Source organism: Emys orbicularis, chromosome 11 (assembly GCF_028017835.1).
Source record: "Emys orbicularis isolate rEmyOrb1 chromosome 11, rEmyOrb1.hap1, whole genome shotgun sequence".
Taxonomy (NCBI): Eukaryota; Metazoa; Chordata; order Testudines; family Emydidae; genus Emys; species Emys orbicularis.
Genome location: NC_088693.1, coordinates 25,687,705 through 25,710,848, shown reverse-complemented (window position 1 = coordinate 25,710,848; position 23,144 = coordinate 25,687,705). Strand labels below are relative to the sequence as shown.

Here is a 23,144-nt window from a genome sequence, read left to right as displayed (position 1 = left end):
TTGCTTTGTACTAGGAACCGAGCACTCAATGCAGAGAAATATTAAGTCATTTGAGTCATTCAGACTGAGCTTCTGTGCAAGAGAATGTCAAAAATATAGTGGGATTGCAAATTAAACCTGTAAATTATGCTTTTGTGCTAAAGTACTAAGTCATGTGACTAAGCTATTTTTAGAGACATGAAATGTTTTTTTCCCCAAGTGCTGTTCTTAAAATTGTTTACTGAAACATTCAGCAAATAATCAACAATTTCCCTAGTCTTTCTTGAGAAGAATACTCTTAAAATAACAAACTATGTTAACATAAAATTAAATATTCAGGCACCTTAATGCAAGCTCTGTATCATTACTTGGTCTAATAAAACAGTGTTTAGTGAGCTCATGCTGGCTGTCTGCAATGTAGTATGCTGCAGATCTGTACAGAATGATTTATGAATGTTTCTATTGCAATAATACAACATCTTTCATTGTTTTACAAAATCTAACAATTAATTCTAGTGGATTTTTTCCCCCAAAAAAGTGATTCTCAATAGACTGAAATGGAAGACCAAACCTTCTTTTATTGTAAGAAGATAAAAGATAAAAACCCCTTGATAACTTTATTGAATGTTTTGGTTTGAATATTGAAGCAACTCAGTAATATATGTTTGAGTACAACAGCAGAAGTTGAAATCCTAATATTTTTGGATCAGCCATATTGGTCATGAATGCTTTAAATTATTCTTGTTGTCCAATGTGAATTTGTAGATGAAAACTTTTGTAAATTAAATTCAAGTATTTAGATAATGTGGTGCTCACTATGAACAAGCAACAAGAATCAGAAAGAAGGAAGTAAATCAGCATTTGAGTATGTGTTCAAACCACCCAACCATAAGAGTCTACTGGTTATTTTAAATAGGCCATAGACCTAATTATACTTTTGTGTAATATTAGCATTTAGCAAGTTTAAATAAATACTTCTTCAAACACATATGAAGTTGTTACTCCCAAAGGACTATATTTTTCCCTTCTGTGCATGTAATGCTTTGGTTAGCATTAATGGGACTTGTGCGTGCAGATGGAAGAAAGACTATATCCAAAATCTCTGTTCCATTTAGTTGTGAAGATAAATGATACTAAATCAATGCTCTTTATTTTGATAGATAAAAATCTTACCCTAATGCTTTTTCTCCCCTCAGGGAAAAGTTTCTTTGACTTATTTTTCTTTTAAGAAAAAAAACCTATGGCAGATTCAATATTTCAAACAATTTTATTTGTAACATGGTGGATGAGCCACTTATAGCATGTTTTGAAAACTAAAACTAGCTGCTACAAGTATAGAAGGTTTGGCATTCTTTTTGAAATAATTTAGGATAACATTTAATGGTGTTTTGGTGCCAACCTGCAATTATCATGCAGTAAAATAAAATGAATGTCTCTTTAGGATTCTAATCTACGTAGATAAAGACATTAAGATCAGTTCTTATATTTTGAATTTGAGTGATTCTGAGCCCTGAAGAGATGTTTGCAATTTTTGGACATGATCCTGCACACACTTACTTACATAAATATTCTTACTGTTTTCAACAGAGTTGCATGTGCAATCAAAGGGTATTCATAGGTTTAAATGTGCACAGGATTGGTCCCTTAAAGGTAAATTAAAAACAAACAAACAACTGCCTAATCTACGTCAATGCTGAAATATTAGGGGCAAGCCAAATATCATATACCAATTTCAGCTTACTTTTGTACTGGGTGGTAAAGAGCTGACATGTAACATCAGTTTACTATTACTAAAATTACATTAATAGGAAATTTAGATATAAACAAAAGACCAGATGTGGATGATAAATTATAGAAAATTGCTGGGGTAACTTCACACCACATGTGCTTACAGTCTGCTTAGCCATACATATGGAGAATTCCCCACAGTGTAGGGAAATCCTTGGGTGCATAGAGCTACTGTAGGGGCTCCAATGTCGCCTCCCACCTTCCTGAGCTGCCATTGTAAGGGCTATGCCTGTGCAAAATGGAACATGCCTGGCTGATCAATGATTGCTGGAACAACCCTTTGGGGCTGTGACAGTCAGTGCAAATTTGAGCAGCCTCTACTTACATTGTTCTAATTTATGCTTGGTATTTGACTGTTGCATAGATGGTCCTGGGATTAGGACAGTGCAAGAAGGGCGTAGAGCCATTCATGCCACCCTCTCTCCCTTCCTCCTGCTCCAGTTTCTATATATTAAGATGTATGCCATATAATTTCTTCTCAGAGGTATGTGGTTGTGGCTTTTTTTTTTGTTGGGGGGTACAATTACAGTATTATCTGATTATCATCACTTTAAGGGACAGTATTTCAGATGTGTAGCAGGTACACTTGCATCAGTATGAAATGCTCTTGCACTTACTCAGTTAAGTATGACAGCTTATGTTTTAAAATACGTGGCAATACTTGTCACTCATGTGGGACTAAAATGTGGCTCTTATACTTTTTGGACTGAATCCTGGTCCCATTGAAGTCAATGGCAAAAAATTCTCTGACTTTCTTGGGACCAAAGTTTTGCCCTTAAATTGTGTAGGAAAATATAGATATAAAGTAACTGTCAATAAACAAGCAAACAAAAGAAAAACCATTTTAACTTCTGCAAACTCTCTCACGCATGAGTAGTCCCCCACTTCAGTTAATGGGTATCCCATTAATAAACATAAGAAAGAACTACTTGTGTACGTAAGGATTTGCAGGATTTGGCCCTACTGAAACATTTATAAGGTATTCTGTATTAAGTTTTCCCATTCTTAGTCAGTTATCTCTACACCTGACAGATGGTCTCCTGAAAAGGGGTCCAGAAGCTCAAGCATTTCTATAACAACAAAAAAGTGGGTGATTTTACCCCTTTTATTTGCCTCCACTCCATGAACAATTACCACACATACATCTTTTTTGGCCCATGAAGCCCATTAACTATAGGGGTAATAATTCAATAAATAAACCATCCTTGTATATATGACCTTTTCTTATATCTTTAGCTTCTCCATCTGCTAGAGCCAGTCAGAAAATAGAAACCCCTTCAGCAAATAAATTTTGCAATGTGTGTGTGTGTGTGTGGATCATTCCAAATTGGGACAAAAAGCCAAAAATGCAACCTTTTTTTCCAGGAAGGGATTTCTAGAAAAATTCAGTTTTGGAAGAACCAACACAGAATTCTTCCATTTCCCATCTGGAAGACTTGTCAGTTTCACTTTCTCACAGCAGACAAAGTGAAACTGATAAGATGCAGAGAGAGGCATGCTCAGCCAGAGAGTTAGGACACAGCCTCTGGCAGGCTGCTTGGAAGCCATTATTTTGATTTTCCTCAGGGAAAACAAACTTTTCAGCAAAATTGAAATTTTCCTGTGAAAAATTTTATTTTCTGATCAGGGCATTTTCTATTGGAAAATCATTCAGAAAGAAAATTCTCAACCAGCTCTTCCATCTACATTATTCAACCTGAGTGAGTTGTTTAGGGAATACACTTCTCAGTTACAAAATTCTCTCTCTCCCCATCCCAACATGCATTATTTTGGTTTATTATACAAGTCATGTGATCAGAAGTGGTCCAACTAAAAAGTACTTATTGCTTTTCAATTAACAAAGTAAGGTACAGTATTTAATTGTAGCAGGAAGCAAAAACTGACCTTTTTCCTTGCTAAGGATTAGACATAAGGTGGGTATGTTCATCCTGTTCATTCTAAGCTGAAAAACAAAGGACTAGTTGATAGAGAAGATACACAAATGTATATTATAATAAAAGTTTAACCTTTAATAATTCTCAGTTTACCCAAAATTTTTATAAACTCACTTGGGTAGACAAATTTCGTAGTCTTTTATTTCTACTAGCAAATGACTTTGAAGCAACTGCCTGCTTGTTAACACAAAGGCACATCATTTTGTTTAAAACACCACAAGCATGGCAAAATAAATCTGATGTTTAAGTCTGTTCTAATCAAGATTATTTTTATTTTAGCAATAATATTAATAAAGTGCTCAACTGTGGGTTTGCCTTTACTTCAGAGTAAGGGGCAGTGTAGTTTTGTGCTCCCTGAATCACAATCTCTCTCCTATTCCAGCAAGGGATTAAAATTATGCCAGGTTTATTCCTACTCTCTGTTGCCTGGTGTATTGACAGTGGGGGTGACAGACTCAAGGCTCCACCCAGTGACTACACTCATTGGGCCCCCTTTCTGTTCATTTGCAGGAGGGAGGGATGCAGCAGCTCTTTGGTCTCTGCTTACCCACTCAGGATAAGCTGTACTGTAAAGACACACTTTGCACTCCCTTCCTCTCATGTGCTGCATTCAAGCCAGGGCAAAATTTGGCCCCAAATAGTAATTATTTTGGGTATTTACCCCATCAAGTCCCCAGTTGCCAAATAAATATTTATAAGCTGCAGAAGTCTCTGTCATACTTATAAATATTTAATCAAATCATTTTTTGTATAAAACAAATAAGAACTCAGAGGTAGGACTCTAGGTCAGAGTGCTGTTATTGACTCTTGGGGATAAATTCATGGGATTAACTGTATCACTTCCACAGCCTCTCTCTATTAAATAAAAGGAATTTTAAATAAAGATTACTCTACATTTGTGTGTTCTTTTATCCAATCACCAGTCAGATTACTGGCCAATCAAGAATTTTTGAAAATTGGCCTTAAAAAAGAATTTTAACAGCCAGTAGCAAAAGACAAAAATAAATTAATAATAATAATAATAAAAAAATCCTATTAGTTTTTGTAAGTACATCAGAAGCAGGAAGCCTGTCAAACAACCAGTGGGGCCTCTAGGTGACTGAGGTGTTAAAGGAGCACTCAAGAAAGAAAAGGCCACTGTGGAAAAGCTAAATGAATTCTTTGCATCGGTCTCCACTGGAGAGGATGTGAGGGAGATTCCAGTACCTGAGCCATTCTTTTTAGGTGACAAATCTGAGGCGTTGTCCCAGATTGCGGTGTCAATAGAGGTGGTTTTGGAACAAATTGATAAATTAACAGTAATAATGATTAGAAGTATGGAACAGCTCCCATGAGAGGAGAGATTAAAAAGATTGGGACTATTCATCTTGGAAGAGAGAAGCCTAAAGGGGGGATATGATAGAGGTCTATAAAAATCATGAATAGTATAGAAAAAGTGAATAAGGAAGTGTTATTTACCCCTTCACATAACACAAGAACGAGGGGTCACCCAATGACATTAGTAAGCTGCAGGTTTAAAACACACAAAACTAAGTGCTTCTTCACACAACACACAGTCAACCTGTGGAACTCGTTACTGGGGACGTTGTGAAGGCCAAAAGTATAACTGGGTTCAAAAAAAAATTAGATAAGTTCATGGAGGATAGGTCCATCAATGACTATTAGCCAGGATGGTCAGGAATGCAACCCCATGCTCTGCGTGTCCCTAAGCCTCTGACTTCCAGATGCTGGGACTGGACAACAGAGGTCAGATTACTAAAAAATAAGCCTTATTGTGAGGGTATAAGGGGGAAGTAATTGGTGCAATGACCTTGTGCTGGCTCTTTCTACAGGGATGAATTTAATCAAAAAAGCTATGAATTTTTGAGAAATCACATAACATTTAACATGAGGTATCTACTTGTCTGTGTATAATAAGGATAAAAAGTAACTTTGCAAATGTGGTATTACAGACATTTACCAAAGTATAATGAACAGAATAGATGTGTTGCTACTGCAGCAATATACAAGAGTTTTCTACTAAGGAAGCTCAAGACGAGAAGGCTGAAATATTTTTACATCCAGTGAAAAAAAAATGTACTCAGACTGAGGTCTCAGAGGCATGATTTCAGAATAAAATTGAGAGAGAGAGCCAAGAACAATCATATTTTCTTCATTTTTTAGGTTATGGACAACATAACCACAAAAGTCTATTAACTGTTTTACTAAAGAGTCCTCATGAAATAGCCATCTGAAATTTCAAACACAAACTGTGTTTCCAGCCAGCATCATACAATTTTAATAAAGCATTTTCATTCTAGTCCCTAATTGGCCTTGGGGAAGTACTGTGTCAAGAAAAAATGGAGAGGAGTACCCAGATATCCTGTTTTCAGCATGTGTGAGATAGAATGTATATACTCTACAGTACACTAGGTCAGACAAGAAAGGGTTCTTTTCATAAGGAATAAAGGAAGCCAAGGGCCTGAGCCACCCCAGAAAAACTGCTCAGTCTACCAACTGGAAAGAAGCAATCTACCTGGGGTCATCAAGAGAGTGAAGACAAAAAGGAGGGTAAGAAGCATATGGATGTGCAGAGGGAGGGAAGAAGTGTGCTCTCTCTCTCTCTCTCTCTCTCTCTCTGGAGGCAATAGAGTGAGGAAGATGCTAAATCCTCCCCAAAAGGATGGAAAACCTGGAAATCTGATTGCTTTGTCACAATCTAAGAACTATACTTCTTGCCAGAAACAAAGTTAAAACTCAAGTGAGCTGGTTTGAGTCTTCCCTATGAATGAAGCTGAGAAAAGCTGTGGTCCAAACTCTCAGCAAGACCAGAGAGCTCCAAAGATGTGTACATAAAAGAGATGATATTTTGTTTCTCCTTGTGTTATGTTTTCTTTGATATTTGAGACTATGTAACATCTTGTGTGCCCTTGTACCTAATGGTAAATGAGTCCTATTAATAAATACTAATAAGGAATATTTGTATTTCTTAAAATTTAAAAGTGTTTTAACATGTTTAATGCACCATAAAGACATTAATGGAGTAACAGAAGTGTACTGTGTGACACAAATAAAGGTAAATAAATGCAGCTCCCTGCTTCATTTTAGGTGTTTGTGAGGTCATCAACTCTTGCAGGAAAAAAAAAAATCTCTGAATTCAGGCTTTTTTCAGATAACACACCTTTCAGTAAAAAGCAACAGAGGGTCCTGTGGCACCTTTAAGACTAACAGAAGTATTGGGAGCATAAGCTTTCGTGGGTAAGAACCTCACTTCTTGCATCTGAAGAAGTGAGGTTCTTACCCATGAAGGCTTATGCTCCCAATACTTCTGTTAGTCTTAAAGGTGCCACAGGACCCTCTGTTGCTTTTTACAGATTCAGACTAACACGGCTACCCCTCTGATACTTGACACCTTTCAGTGTTATTTTTAAAATGTATGCATTTCCAATGTTTTCGCTACCCAGGCATCTTGGCTCCATTGAAGCCAATGGCAAAGCTTCCATTGACTTCAACAAAGCCAGAATTTCACCCTGTTTTGGATGTAGTGTCTTTCACAATGTTCATTTACTTATGGGGAAAAAAATTCAGTTCACTTTTATATATTAAAAACTCCCATCAATGAAGATAGACTTTAAATACCTGTACCACACATTGAAAACTTTTTTCACACATAATCAACAATAGCAATAACTTTCAGGAAAACACACAGTGAGGATAAAACAACACCAACAATTTGTGTGCTTATGCAAAATTAGAATCTACTAGGATTGGAAGACCTGTGATCTAGATTTTTGTGTGTGCTCGGTTCAGTTTCCTCCAGAGTTGGGTATTCAAGGAATACGAACAGGAACACACACATGGTTTAAGATTTCTGGAAATAGTACAATTTCCTAAAAGTATTACTCAAACAAAACAGAGGTGCAGGAATCAAAAAGACATTTTATGAGTGGGGAGTTCTTACATTTTAATTAGTCTGGATTCTGTCTGATCACTCTCCAATGACTATTGCATTTTGCTAACTTCAATAGGGAGTCCTAAGAGACTCTTCATCCTTACAATTTCATGCTTTTTGCAGTTAAATATCAGGCCCATAAAATCTCTTCTTTCTTGGATACACATACAAAAATAAAATTAGCTCTGAATTCAGGGCTTCTCTTAGTGACATCCTGTCTTAGGGCCTATTAACTATTATAGGGATTCTGTGAACTGGCTAAAGTCTGCTACAACAGTAGAGTAATACACTACTTAGCATGGCCTTTCTACTGGAACAAGACAAGCAGTCATTTACTTTTAACATACTACACTGTAGAGGCATCAGAGTTTGGAAACCTGAAAACCATGCAGCTTTGGTGAGTCTTGCCACAACAGTGACTGTGACAGAAAACATCCATGACTTTATGGGCCACCCAAGTCTTCATGAAACTCAGCCAAAAGGCTGGCTGTTATCACCTATAAAGCAGAGGTGAGCAAACTACGGCCCACGGGCCACATCTGGCCCGCGGGACTGTCCTGCCCAGCCCTTGAGCTCCTGGCCCGGGAGGCTGGCCCCTGACCCCTCCCCTGCTGTTCCCACTCCCGCGCAGCCTCAGCTCACTGCACCGCCGGCACAATGCTCTGGGTGGTGGGCTGCGAGCTCCTGGGGCAGCGCAGCTGCAGAGCCTCGGCCTGACACAGTCTCTGTGCTGCGCGGTGCCTGTCCTGGTGCAGCCGCACCGCCAGCCACTGGTGCTCCAGGCAGCGCGGTAAGGGGGCAGGGAGCGGGGGGGTGGATGGGGCAGGGTTCCCGGGGGCGAGAAGCGGGGGAGGGAGGGGGGGTCAGATAGGGGGTGGGGGCCAGGCCACGCCTGGCTGTTTGGGGCGGCACATCCTCCCCTAACCGGCCCTCCATACAATTTCGGAAACCCGATGCGGCCCTCAGGCCAAAACGTTTCCCCGCCCCTGCTATAAAGGGAGAGCTTGACCACTGAATCTCAGATTCAAAGTGAGTTGAGGAACACAGGAGTCTGAGTTTTCTGGTGGAGCATTTCACACAAGCGGAGATGGTTGATTATATACAGTGATGTACTATAGTCACAACATTCTATATTTGTTTCTCCCCTCCATCTTATGGATTGTTTGATTGAAACTACCAAAGGAGGAAACAATGGGTGAGCAAGGAGAAATCTAGAACAAAGAGATATAGAAAAATGATTTCACACAGTAGGTGCGTTTTAGGGACAATATCTCAAGGTAGTACCCTAAATAGGCCTATGGAGGACTAAGACAATCCTTAAAAAAAAAAAAAAAAAGGTACTACCAATAACTCCCTCCCGAAAAGATTAAGGAATGCTCTAAGAAAGCTTTGGAAAAATATTGAAACTCCAGAATTAGCCTGGTATTTATAGCATAGCTTCCGAGTGCATTCTTTGAACTTCCTAGCGTGTTGTTTTTTCCATCTGCTGTCAATATGGTATAATCTTATATTTTGATTATACAAATGTACAAAAAGAGCTTTTTAAAAAAAATTACAGTAGAGTTTTGGCTTCATTTCTTAGTGCGAGTCAGCTACTCTGGCATCAAAAATATAATCTAGGTCAGAGATAATGCTGAGGCTTTTCTCATGTAAATAAGTAGCATTCCACTGTTTAATTATGTCAAAGTATAGTATAACCATTTATGAGTAATGCCTATATGAATCACATTGTCACAAAAGATGTTAAGTTCTATCACATGAAAATATTCAGCTTCATATACTATCTGAATGAAATCAATTAAATCCAGGTCAAGAATGTATTTTTCCCCTCATTTAATTAGCAGCAAAAACATGTAAGGCGTGCCCTGCTGGTCTTAAACAAAGAGTATGAATTGCAAAATTGTTTACACTTCCAATTCATTTTGGTTAAATACTGAAATTCTCTTCTCTATGCCGCTCTCTTGATTAGTTTTCTAATATTAACTCAATCTTTTGTAGAATTTTATTGCCTGAAATATATTTAGCAATAATCTTTCCCATCATAGCCTACTAATATCAAAATAAAATAAAGTATGTCTCAGTATAAAAATGTATTGATTTTTAAAAAAATACTTACTTATAATGCTCTTCATGGCCTTGCTTCTAGTTACCTTAGGGACCTTTTGGTTTCTTAAATTTCAGGGTGCACATTCAACTTTGCTTCAGAGACTCTTCTGTCTGTAGTTTGGCTATGGACCAAGGTCACTGGGGCTAGGTCCTTTTCTTATTATACCCCTCATCTGTGGAACTCTTTGCACCCCAAGTTACATCTGTTGAGTCAGTAATATTGTTTACATTAAACCACAAATCAAATCTTTTTATTTCACTTTTTCACTTTTCTTGGCCGTTCTGTAAAAATTCTCAAACTACTTTATACTCTGTACCATAATTTTATTTATTAAAAGAAAAAAAGGAGGAAGGGGTGGAGAAAGAAATAAAGATATCTTTTGCTAAATCATGGAGGCTATTACAGTCTACATCCAAGAATCAGAAACACTGGATCTGTTAAAAAAGGGTAATTAAGGTTTGTGCAATGATAGTAATCGTATAAAAAGGTGTACATTTAAAGAAACACTTTCTCAAACAAATTCAGTTATATTACCCATCGCTGGTATGAGCTAAACACTCTAGGTTTTACGTATCACAGCGAATAATCCTAATAATTTAAAGACAATACTGTAGTTAATATCACAAAATAAAAAATGTAAAAAATATGCATCATGCAGTAGTATTTCTCTCTCTCTCTGTGTATTGCAAACCTAAATGGCCTCAATTCTGCAAAGCGATCTGCCAATACAGGTTGTGAACCATTCATTGAGATTTTGTGCAGATACATGAATGCTGGAACATTCCATTGCAGAAACAGTGCCTGGATGGCACTCAATGCTGCTATCTCTTAAAAGAAGACAGCACTGCATTGTCATTGAGGTATTTACCTCAGCTGCAACATAGTGTGCTGAAATCAGTAAGTTTCTCTAGAGCAGACTTTTAATGTGGCAGTTTCAGTTTCTCTGCCACTGAGAGCAACTAGGAGTCATTGCATAGCCCTTTAATTCAATTAGCTGGTTTCTTTTAAAGGAGAAAGGCATTGGATCCAATCAGATTGAAGGCAGATTGAAAGGAGAGCTAACGTAGGGCATGGCTACACTTGCAGATGTAGAGCGCTGTGAGTTAAACCCGCCTTCGTAGAGCGCAGTAGGGATTCCGCTGCAGTCTGTCCACACTGACAGCTGCTTGTGCACTGGCGTGGCCACATTTGCGGTACTTGCAGCAGCATTGGGAGCAGTGCATTATGGGCAGCTATCCCAGCATGCAAGTGACTGCAACGTGCTTTTCAAATGTGGGGGGGTGGGGTGGAGTGTGATAGGGAGTGTGTTGTGTGTATGTGGGGGGGAGAAGGAGTGGGTTTTTGGGGGGCTGAGAGCATGTCAGCATACTGTCTTGTAAGTTCAGACAGCAGCAGACCCACCCTCCCCCCCGCCTCTCTCTCTCTCACACAGCATTCCACATTAATCTGTCTCAGAGCAGATAAGCAGCCGGCTGTCAGAAACTGAGCTTTCAAACGGCATATCCGCATTACTACAGCGAGTTCAAAACAATGAGAAGAGTGGCCACTTGACTTAAGGGGATTAAGGGACGCTTCCGGAGACAGATCAGAGCACAGTAATGCAACACCTCGTCCACACTGGCGCCGTGGCGCTCCAGCTAGGGCACAGCAAACGTTATTCCACTCACTGAGATGGAGTACCAGCAGCGCTGTAGCCGTGGAGTCAGAGCGCTCTACGTGCCTTGCCAGTGTGGACAGGGAGTGAGCTAGTGCGTCCGGGGCTGCTTTAATGCGCATATTTTTGGGATTTTACAGAATGTCTGTTGAATCAGTTCTAGTTTATAGACTATATAATTAGGATCTTAGGAGGGAGCTGGTACAATTGGGTTTTACAATCAACAAATAACACCCCCCCTCACATACCCAATCCCACTCCCATAAAACAAAAAATCTACCAGGTTTACTGGATCTTCACTGTAATATGAAGATTCTCACAAGGTACAGTGTGGTACCAAATCTTGAATATATTAAATTACAAACTTAATCCATTATATTAAATATTATTACTGAATGTCTTAATTAAGCATGTGAACAAAACTCTTCAATTTTCTTGGAGAATATTTCATCTTTAGTTTTTATTAACTTCATTAGTGCTGGTAATTGATAATCATGAGATTTTATTAGTTGAAAATAGTACTTCCTCAATGTAACAGTAAAACTGAGCCAGCGTTTAATAAGAAAATAGGTATCAATATATTAAAAAAGAATCACATTATTTACTAGGTCAACTGAATCTCTTATGGAGCTGTTACAGTCTTTCACAGGCAGAGGATTTAAATATAAGCTTAATGTGTTCATCTAAACAGTATGTTATAAATTTATGTTATTGTAGGGCTTTAGCATTTAGGTTTTCTTAAAATATGGGACACAGTCTATATATACATACATACATACATACACACATACATATACATATATATATATACACACACACATATATATATATATACACACACATATATATGTATATGTATATATATATATATATATTCATGAAAGGTGATAGGCTAAAATCTGTTTACACTGGATGCTTCTATCTATGTACAAAGCAGGTATGGACAAGATAATGGCCCTCCAATATGCCTGAAACCTTACCTAAGAAAAAGATCACCTCTAAGGCTAAAAACAGGTCAATCTTCACAGCCTTTAAGCCCATGGCCTCTATTGAGACGGCAGATGATACCAATCAAATATGGTAGCATCTTTTGTCATATGGACTCTTTAGATTTCATACATAGGTAGCTGTCTACCCATTAAGCATTTTCAATCCCTAACTCATGCCAACGGTTCCAATGAAAGCTTGTGTGAATATGGTTTTACAGGATTGGGCTCTCAGCTGTGGACTTTAACTGCTAGTTTGTGGGTATCCAAGAAAATGAATACTGTAGAATTTTCAATACAGAATTTTCAAATCTTAAATACAGACACCACACTTTACTACATAAGGATTTTTTTTCCCCGAGAGAAAATATCTGAAATCTGCAACAGCAAATTCATTCCTTTGTGTATATGCTACATGCAATATCTTTTTCATTCAAAGAATGAAACTTTAACCTTACAATGGCATTTTATTGTAAGGCACTCTCTGAAATAACTAAAATTTCTTAAAGAAATTGGTGTATCTAAATAAACCATTGCATCACGCATAAAGAGCCTGTGCACCAGAGGTTTAACAACACAGCATTTGTTTACCCAAGCAAAATAAATAAAGCTCTAAAAAACATGCTATAACAGTGTTTAAAAATTTATTATGCAAAATATTTAAGCCATGCATCTTTATACGATGAATACAATACACTAGAGTAAAACTTATTTCTTAATTTTGTATTTAAATGTATTCCTAATGTACAGTTGAAGTAAATGTAATGTTTACTTACAAAAAATGTACATATCCTCCCTTAACCATATAAGTCTAATCAATGTGCATATTACAGAACAAATTTACTGGGAACAGCGTATTTCGATGAATACAGCTTACTTCCACCTAGGATTTCAGTACCTACATCACATGGACAATTGACAATAATCTTAAGTATAAAAAGTCTCAAAGTCACCAAGAATTCTGCAGCACATTATTTTCTAATCTCAGCTTGAATGTATACATGATTTCTCCACTAATAATTTCTAAACCAGATAATGCCTTATGCTATAAAAAGTGACTTTTTGAATACATGGAAATGGAAATGTACAAGACAGGTTATTTTGCAATAAAAACTGTAATGTTAATTACTTCAGACATTCATATTCATTATACATACATGTACACGTGCTCATCAGCATTATAAATGCCGTTGAACAGCTATGAAGTGTAATTTTATAAAACACATTGCTCACCTATAGTTGATAAACAGAGCATCCCATGTGCACTGGCTAAGGGCATTGTTGTTGTTCACAGGTATCAAACAGACACTCCCAACTATTTTGCTTCTCCATTACCAAAAAGGCCTCCCTTTTTTCCCTGTCTCCTTCCATCCAGCCTCTCTATCTTTCTTCTCCCTCTACCTCTCTTGGTCAAAGATTTATCTTTAGTCTGATCTGTGTTCTCAGGGATTGGGTTCTAGACCAGTCTTTTGGTTGGATGGCTTGTTCATGCAATACAACTCTCCCAGAATGACATCCACATGAAATGTGGCACACTGAGCAGCATCTAAATTATGACTAAAGATTCCCTGGTGATCAGGAGCTGTTACTTTCCTTGGTAACAATAGGAAAATCAATTTCTATAAAGATTTAATAACTCCATTATTTTGTATTGGACATCTAACTTAATGAATGCCTGTGAAAATGAGGTAGGATCAGAGGCTAAAATAGGGAAAAAACAAGTTAAAAATTACTTAGACAAGTTAGCTGTCTTCAAGTCACCAGAGCCTGATGAAATACATCCTAGAATACTCAAAGAGCTGACTGAGGAGATATCTGAGCCATTAGCAATTATCTTCCATGAAAGCATATAATTAAGCATTTTATTTTTCCATCACCTAGATGATAATAAGGTGCTAAGTAACAGTCAGCATGGATTTCCTGTCAAACCAACCTAATATCTTTCTTTGACAGGGTAACAAGCCTTTTGGATGGGGGGGAAGTGGTAGATGTGGTATATCTTGACTTTAGTAAGGCTTTTCATACTGTCTCACATGACCTTCTCATAAACAAACTAGGGAAATACAACCTAGATGGAGCTACTATAAGGTTGGTGCATAAATGGGTAGAAAACTATTCCCAGAGAGTAGTTATCAGTGGTTCACAGTCAAACTGGAAGGGCATATCTCGTGGGATCCGTACACTTATAAAGTCTGTGGACAATACCAAGCTGGGAGGGGTTGCTAATGCTTTGGAGGATAGGATTAAAATTCAAAATCATCTGGACAAACTGGAGAAATCATCTGAAGTAAATGGGATGAAATTCAATAAGGACAAATGCAAAGTACTACACTTATGAAGGAACAATCAGTTGTACACATACAAAATGGAAAGGACTGCTTAGAAAAGAATACTGCGGAAAGGGATCCGTGGGTCACAGTGGATCACAAGCTAAATATGAGTGAACAGTGTAACACTGTTGCAAAAAAAGCGAACGTCATTTTGGGATGTATTAGCAGGAATGTTGTAAGCAAGACATAAGCAATAATTCTTCTGCTCTACTCCGCGCTGATTAGGCCTCAACTGGAGTATTGTGTCCAGTTCTGGATGCCACATTTCAGGAAAGTTGGCCAAATTGGAGAAAGTCCAGAGAAGAGCAACAAAATGATTAAAGGTCTAGTAAACATGACCTATGAGGGAAGATTGAAAGATTCTATGATTCTGTGTTTTCTGAATCTAACCCTTTTGCTTTTATTTTAAAAATGTGTCCGAAAACTAAACAAAACATTTAGTTTTGGGTCAAACAAAATATTTCAGTTGACCCGAAATGAAATTTTTGTGAACTTTTTTTAATTCAATTTTGGAATTTTCAGGTTTAATTTAACCAGAACCATTTTTTTCCGCAGAACTGCCAGTGAATGGAAAATCAGTATTCACCCAGTTCTACCTACCATTCCAGCATTTTCATATAAATATATTGATGAAAGCCTGCCTTAGAGAAAGTAATGAATTTTAACTTTCCAGTTGGAGAATGGGTTGCTGTGTTACTGGAGAGGAAGCATATTAAAGCATAGAATCGTAGGACTGGATGGGACCTTGAGGGGTCATCTAATCTAGTCCTCTGCACTCATGACAGGTCTAAGCAGACCATCCCTGACAGGTGTTGTCTTACCTGCTCTTAAAAATGGAGATTCCACAACCTCCCTATGCAATTTATTCGAGTACTGAACTGCCCTGACAGGAAGTTTTTCCTAATGTCCAACCTAAACTGCTCTTGCTGCAATTTAAGCTCATTACTTCTTGTCCTATCCCCAGAGGTTAAGGAGAACAGTTTTTCTCACTCCTCCTTGTAACAAACTTTTATGTACTTGAAAACTGTTATGCCCCCTCTCAGTCTTCTCTTCTCCAGACTAAACAAACCCAACTTTTTCAATCTTCCCTCATAGGTCATGTTTTCTAGACCTTTAATCATTTTTGTTGCTCTTCTCTGGACTTTCTCCAACTTGTCCACATCTTTCCTGAAATGTGGCACCCAGAACTGAACACAATATTCCAGTTGAGGCTTAATCAGAAAGAATGATTTCTCGTGTCTTACTTACAACACTCCTGCTAATACATCCCAGAATGATGTTTGCTTTTTTTGCAACAATGTTACACCTTTCATTCATATTTAGCTTGTGATCCACTATGACCCCCAGATCCCTTTCTGCAGTACTCCTTTCTAGTGAGTCACTTCCCATTTTGTGTGTGTGCAACTGATTGTTCCTTCCTAAGTGGAGTACTTTGCATTTGTCCTTATTGAATTTCATCCTATTTACTTCAGACCATTTCTCCAGATGTTTAAAAAAAAGAACAAAAACAAAAACAAAACAAGTAAAGCAACCACAGAATTGGAAGGTAAGAAATAGGGTTTATTTAATAAGGAGAATGAGTTCTTGTGAATAAGCTCCCTGCCATCCAGTCAGCAACTGCTTGCAATTCTGCGTCTGGTTCTTTCTCCTCTACTAAGGAAAGCTATTACTGGCTAGGGGCTGCAATAAACTCCAGACGAACACCAGGGAAGATATGGAAATAGGTTGCCTCGTTTTATGTAAACATCACCACTCCAACTTGTGACAGGGAGCTTCTCTCTCTAATGATGCCTGGAGAGAGGTAGTTATGCAAACTCTTCCCTTACATCAGTGGGGGTAGTTCCATCCCCGCAAGACTGTGATCGCTATAAGTTACACTTGTCACCACTAACTAGTTGGCATTGCATCACACATGGTAGCATCTGAAATTACCACAGTTTCCCCTCTACTTAGAAAATAACTATGATAATTACGCAGTGATGGTTGGCACAATGTTTACCTTTTATTAGTTTCTACTATATATACACACAATGGAAAACTAGAAGGAAAGTTGATTTTTATATTTACTTTTATTATCATTCTGCATTTTGTAAAAATGTGTATGACTGAGTAACCTGTTTGTGAAGAGAATTTCTGGAGAAATGTTTGGCATTTCAGCAAATCTGCTTTCCTACTTGCTTTGTGTACTGTGTGTTTAGCTTACTAACACTGTTCAAACAGTATAAAAAAAAAGCACCTCCTATCCCATTCTATTCTATTTAGATTAACATAGTTTGACTAATGAGAAATTCAGCACAATTTTCAGAAAACATAAACATGAATCAAATAATGCCAAAATGTTATCTACAAGTAGCATTAAAGTAACCAGGGTAAGAGTGACATTCAGAAAATTAGCTTAGAATTTAGCTTTTAAAGACTATTTTAAATTCAATATCCAGCATGCACTGTGCTGAAATTTGGACATCTTTCTAAAAGATATGCTCCAGTTCAACCAGAATTTGTGGGATTGACACAGAAAACACATGGTGAAATTCTGTGGCCTCTATTTACAAAGGTAACCTAAGTCCTCTTTTTATTTATTTTTTGGAACACTTAATATTCTTATTTTATTAGAGAGTTATTAAAATAAATCAATTACAAAGTAAGAATATTAAAAAAGATTAAACTCTTACACAAGACTATAACCAAACAGGCTTTATTTTATGGCTATAGGCTGGCTATACTTTCCAGTGGAGTTCCAGGGTGGGAGTCGCATCAATAAAACAATACATCCTGAAATGCCATAGATAACAAGAGCCATCCATAGCAGTGCTATATATGGTGGACCCAAGAAAAACATATAGTTATTAAATTAATGAGCTGAATTGTCCCTCTTACCCTTGTTACCTGGGGCACTCAGCACAAAAATCTAATGTTGTTGGATTATATTCAGGTTATCTTTAAGAGAAAAGGAAAAACAGAAGAGAACACTTAACAAATAATTCTGAAAGATGCATCAAGTATCTGTAGGTGGGGGTCAGGGGAGGGGGAAGAAGATAAAGGTGTGAGAGAGAATTTACTTACCTAAGATTAGGTAAACTGGTGGAAAAATCCACCAACCTTGGGAAGTTCACTGAACTCTTGCAGAGAATTAGTGTTATAATGCTCCAAGAAGCCTCTATATTTCCTTGTCTTTTTTACTAAGATGACACCTCTTCTTCCTATAACAAAACATCCATTGTATTAAAGTCATCTTTACAGAGACACAAACTACTTCAATTATCAAATAGCTGTACTTCATATAATATGTGTGATGTGGCTCTGACAAACTGCTCCACAGCATAAGGGCGATGGCTATATAATGGGAATTTGTAGAAGGAGACCTTTAAAAAAAATGGAGGTCATTTATTCGTAGGGCAAGAAGAGGGACAACTGCTTTTTATCATGTTGTTTAGAGGAACTACCAATAAAGCTTAGAAGAGTTAAAATTTTTGTACTGTGATTCCCATCCGTCAGCTCATCAGCAACAATGGGGCTAAATAAATTCTTCCCACTCCTGTCCGTCTTGTACCAGCTTCACGGCTTTGTCAATCTTAATAATCATTTTTGTTCTGTCATTCTTTATCATGTCTATACAATGCATTCTTGATTTTCCTCTATTTCTAGTTCCTTGCACTCCATGGTGTGTCTCACCATGTATGGTATTCTTTCCAGGTCCATTCTTGACATATGTCCAAACCACCATAGTCATCTTTCTTGAATCTCTGGTGTCTTTGCCGTGTACATTATAAGTTAACTATATACGTAGGTGAAAGTTTTAGAAGTGCAAAAGTGATTTTAATGAGACTTGGGTACTTCTGAAAATGAGACTCAGGCTCCAGAGTCATTTATATACTTTTGAAAAATAATAATGGCTAATAAACAATTTACAAACTTATTGATAAAGAGGTATTTACGTTTTCTTCCTTGCTGCATATTTACATATGCAAATATTGCATATTTACCTACCAATAATTTCTGAAATTACTAAAAAGTTGAAATAAAAAATAAATCAATATGTGATGAAAGCCACATTATGTTGAGCGGTAAATGATATAGTTAAAGTTGTAGCAAAATTTTCATTTTTACTGCAGTAAATTAATTTTTATTTTATAGAAATGTAGTTAAAAAAAACAAAGAAGTCAGAATATTTGATTTTTTTCATGTTGGTTTGGTGCAGACTGGTTGATACACATAGAATCATAGGACTGGAAGGGACCTTGAGAGGTGATCTAGTCTAGTCCCCTGCACTCATGGCAGGACTAAGTAGACCATCTCTGAAAGGTGTTAATCGAACCTGCTCTTACAAATCTCCAACAATGGAGATTCCACAACCTCCCTAGGCAATTTATTCCAGTGCTCAACCACCCTGACAGTTAGGAAGTTTTTCCTGATGTCCAACCTAAACCTCCCTTGCTGCAATTTAAAGCCCATTGCTTCTTGTCCTATCCTCAGAGGTTAAGAAAAACAATTTTTCCACCTCCTCCTTGTAACAACCTTTTATGTACTTGAAAACTTATCATGTCCCCTCTCAGTCTTCTATTTCCAGACTAAACAAACCCAATTTTTTCAATCTTCCCTCATAGGTCATGTTTTCTAGAGCTTTAATAATTTTTGTTGCTCTTCTCTGGCCTTTGTCCAATTTGTTCACATCTTTCCTGAAATGTGGCACCCAGAACTGGACATAATACACCTCTACCCTGATATAACGCAACCCGATATAACATGAATTCTGATATAACACAGTAAAGCAGCGCTCCAGGGGGGCGGGGCTGCGCACTCCGGTGGATCAAAGCAAGTTCGATATAACGCGGTTTCACCTATAACACGGTAAGATTTTTTGGCTCCCGAGGACAGCTTTATATCGGGATAGAGATGTACTCCAGTTGAAGCTAAACAGCGCAAAGTGGAAGAATTACGTCTCATGTCTTGCTTACAACACATCCCAGAATGATGGTTGCTTTTTTTTTTTTTTTTTTTTTTCCCCAACAGTGTTACAATGTTCACTCATATTTAGCTTGTGGTCCACTATGACCCCCAGATGCCTTTCAGCAGTACTCCTTCCTAGGCAGTCATTTCCCATTTTGTTTGTGTGCAACTGATAGTAACTTCCTAAGTGGAGTACTTTGTATTTATCCTTATTTAATTTATTGAATTTCATCCTATTTACTTCAGACCATTTCTCCAGTTTGTCCAGATCATTTTGAATTTTAATCCTATCCTCCAAAGCATTAACAACCCCTCCCAGCTTGGTACTGGCCGCAAACTTTATAAGTGTACTCTCTATGCCATTATCTAAATCATTGATGAAGATATTGAACAGAATCTGACCTAGAACTGATCCCTGCGGGACTCCACTTGATATGCCCTTCCAGCATGACTATGAACCACTGATAACTACTCGCTGGGAATGGTTTTCCAACCAGTTATGCACCCATCTTATAGTAGCTCCATTTATGTTGCATTTCCCTTGTTTGTTTATGAGAAGGTCATGCAAGACAGTATAAAAAGCTTTGCCAAAAAGTATAACTTGACTTTAGTAATGTGCAAAAAGACCACTTTTGAGCCTCATCTTTCTTTGAATCACGTTTTACGAAAATGTTTAAGCTCCTGGGATCTAATTTTTACTTCATGTTATTCTACATATGATAAGTAGGACAGTACCAATAAGTAGGAGCTCCTTCTATTTTGTGTTTTTTCTTCAATTTTCCAATCACTGTTTTTGAATACATTGATATGAAACAAAAATATTAAATTCTGCCAACAATATCATCCCCATAGCAGTTTATATGATAAAGTGTTGTCTGCATAGGACTTCAGACCACACAATGTTTCCAACTGCAGCTACACAGCATAAAAAGAGAGACAGATACAGTTGAAATCTCACTTATACTAATGGAGGTTTACATGCCAATTCTCTTTATCAACTGAGGCCATGGTTACAGTCCTAGATGTCAATCAGCCACCGCCACATACTTCTTTACAAATAAGTCAACATAGAGGTTACATGAAGTCACAGTTAGGAATAGAACCCAGGTTTCTAGTAGCCCCAAATATTACCCACTTAGCAACAATGTCTTTCAGATATTGTTTAAAAACATACATCCTTTTGTTACCCTAGCTCTAACTCAGGGATCTCAAACACACGGCCCGCAGAGTTATTTCCTGCAGCTCGCCATAGGCGCCAACTCCGTGGGTGCTCCCTTCACCCACCGGCAGCCAAGCTCACCTCACCCCCCGCACTCCACCAGCACGCCGTGTCCCTGCTCCTCCACCTACCTCCCAGCATTTAGGACTTTCCAGGGGGGAGGACGCGGCACGCTAAGGGGAGGAGGCAGAGAAGAAGCGGCGCCTGGGAGGGGATTTGGGGAAGGGTTTGGAATAGGGGCAGGGAAGGGGTGGGAAGAAGCGGGGCGGGGCGGGGCCCCATGGAAGGGGTGGAGTGGGGGTTTTGCAGTCTGTTACCAATCAATTTTGAAGTTCTCAGCTATTTTGACTTGACAATTGGTGTACAACTACAGAAAGGTGTGTATCTGTGCTGTGCCAAGAGTACTAGACCATTGTGATACGAGAGATAACTCAACCAATCACCACCCTTAATCAATAGCTAATTTGCATGCTACAGTTTCATTGGTTGTATGAGGGAGACTTCATAGATGGTGGATTACACCCTTGTGCCTAGCTGCCACCTCACATATCAGCACAACCACCTACACAACAACACAACCAGCAAGTCCAAATACAGATAGCCCCTCACCCCAGGACACACCCCTTATTTGCCACCAACACAAATCCATCAAAATTTCCCAGCACAAAACAACCCAGGCACAAATCAACACAGCTTCCCATCACAACACACATTTGCCCACCCTCACTCATACTTCCCATAAACTAAGTGGCAAGTCTTTTGGTAGTAAGCATATATTGGGCTACTGTGACAACACAATAAAAGTCAGTAGAAAAATCACTGTAAGATGCTATACAATTTAAGGGTGTAGAAAAAAGGTATATATTATATGAGAAACAGTATGTGACCCTGTAATTTAAAGATTACATGATAACACAGTCTCAAAGGGGCAGAGAAAAAGTTGTGAGTGCAACCCTAATTTTGGCATGTGTGCTTAACTGTGCAGTCTTAACATTCTCTTAGTGTAGTTTTTTGTATGGAATGGGATACAATTTGCAAGCAACACTGAGATTGGTTTCGTCTCAGGATATCAAACCTAATATTGATGCTCTGGTTGATGCAAAATGCTGCCAGCTAAGTGACCAAAAATGAAATGACTGTCAAAATTAGCACTGACTTTTCGCATTACAGTTTTAAAAAAGTTAATACATTGACTTTTAATAGCATACTATATTACTCTTCAATTTTTTCATTTTTGACTATACTTTTGTATCGTTGTATGAAAAGGTTTCAGTGATGCTGCCCTCAGGCCAATGTACTAGTCCTCATGTGGCCCTCGTGGTGATTTGAGTTTGAGATCCCTGCTCTAACTAGTATACTACACAGCCCTCCGAGAGACAGGATTCCTGATTTCCACATTGTCTAGTGCTGTCTAGCAAACAGACATATAATGTACTAGAAATGTGTGTGTCAACTCCTTCTCTGGTGACTGGTCCAGAAAGAGACCTCGATGGCGCCCTATATAGGGGCCCGCCGACCCTTCACCCCCTCAGTTCCTTCTTGCTGGCAATCCGACAGAGGGGCTGGAATGGACATGAACAACACATCTCGAAGAACAACAGTTACTCACCCTTTTGTAACTGTTTTTTCTTCTTCAAGTGATTGTTCACGTCCATTCCAAGCAGGTGACTCACAAGCCTGAGTTTAGGCGGTGGGGTCGGAGTTCACTGCAGATTGGAGCACTGCCCGGCCGAAGGCTGCATCGTCTCTGGCCTGGTGCGTGATGGCATAGTGCAACGTGAATGTATGGATTGAAGACCACGTGGCAGCTCTGCATATTTCCTGTGTCGGGACCTGAGCCAGGAATGCCGCGGAGGAAGCCTGAGACCATGTGGAGTGGGCTGTGATCGGCAGGGCAGGCACCTTAGCCTGATCGTACCATTCGCGGATGCAGGCTGTGATCCATGAGGAGATACGCTGTGATAAGATGGGGAACCCCTTCATCCTGTCGGCCACAGCAACAAAGAGTTGGATTGATTTCCTGAACGGTTTGGTTCTTTCAATATAGAATGCCAGGACCCTGCGAACGTCTAGGGAATGCAGCCTACGCTCTGTGCTGGAGGAGTGTGGTTTATGATAGAACACAGGGAGAAAAATGTCCTGACCCATGTGGAATTGGGAGACCACTTTAGGAAGGAACGCCGGGTGTGGCCTGAGCTGGACTTTGTCTTTGTGAATAACAGTGTATGGAGGCTCGGACGTCAGGGCTCTGAGCTCCGATACCCTCCTG

At 38.5% G+C, this 23,144-nt stretch overlaps 1 long non-coding RNA gene across 1 annotated transcript in view; it reads right to left on the bottom strand.

Annotated features, from left to right (window-relative positions):
- The window catches only part of LOC135885492 (uncharacterized), a 33,974-nt gene extending 16,084 nt beyond the window's left edge, over positions 1 to 17,890 (bottom strand). Inside the window, exons 1-3 of the long non-coding RNA XR_010561755.1 lie at positions 17,773 to 17,890; positions 9,749 to 9,941; positions 3,652 to 3,709 (exon numbers count right to left, since the gene is read on the bottom strand). This is a non-coding gene — a long non-coding RNA (uncharacterized LOC135885492). The remainder of the gene's footprint in view (positions 1 to 3,651; positions 3,710 to 9,748; positions 9,942 to 17,772) is intronic.
- Positions 17,891 to 23,144: the final 5,254 nt, after the last annotated feature.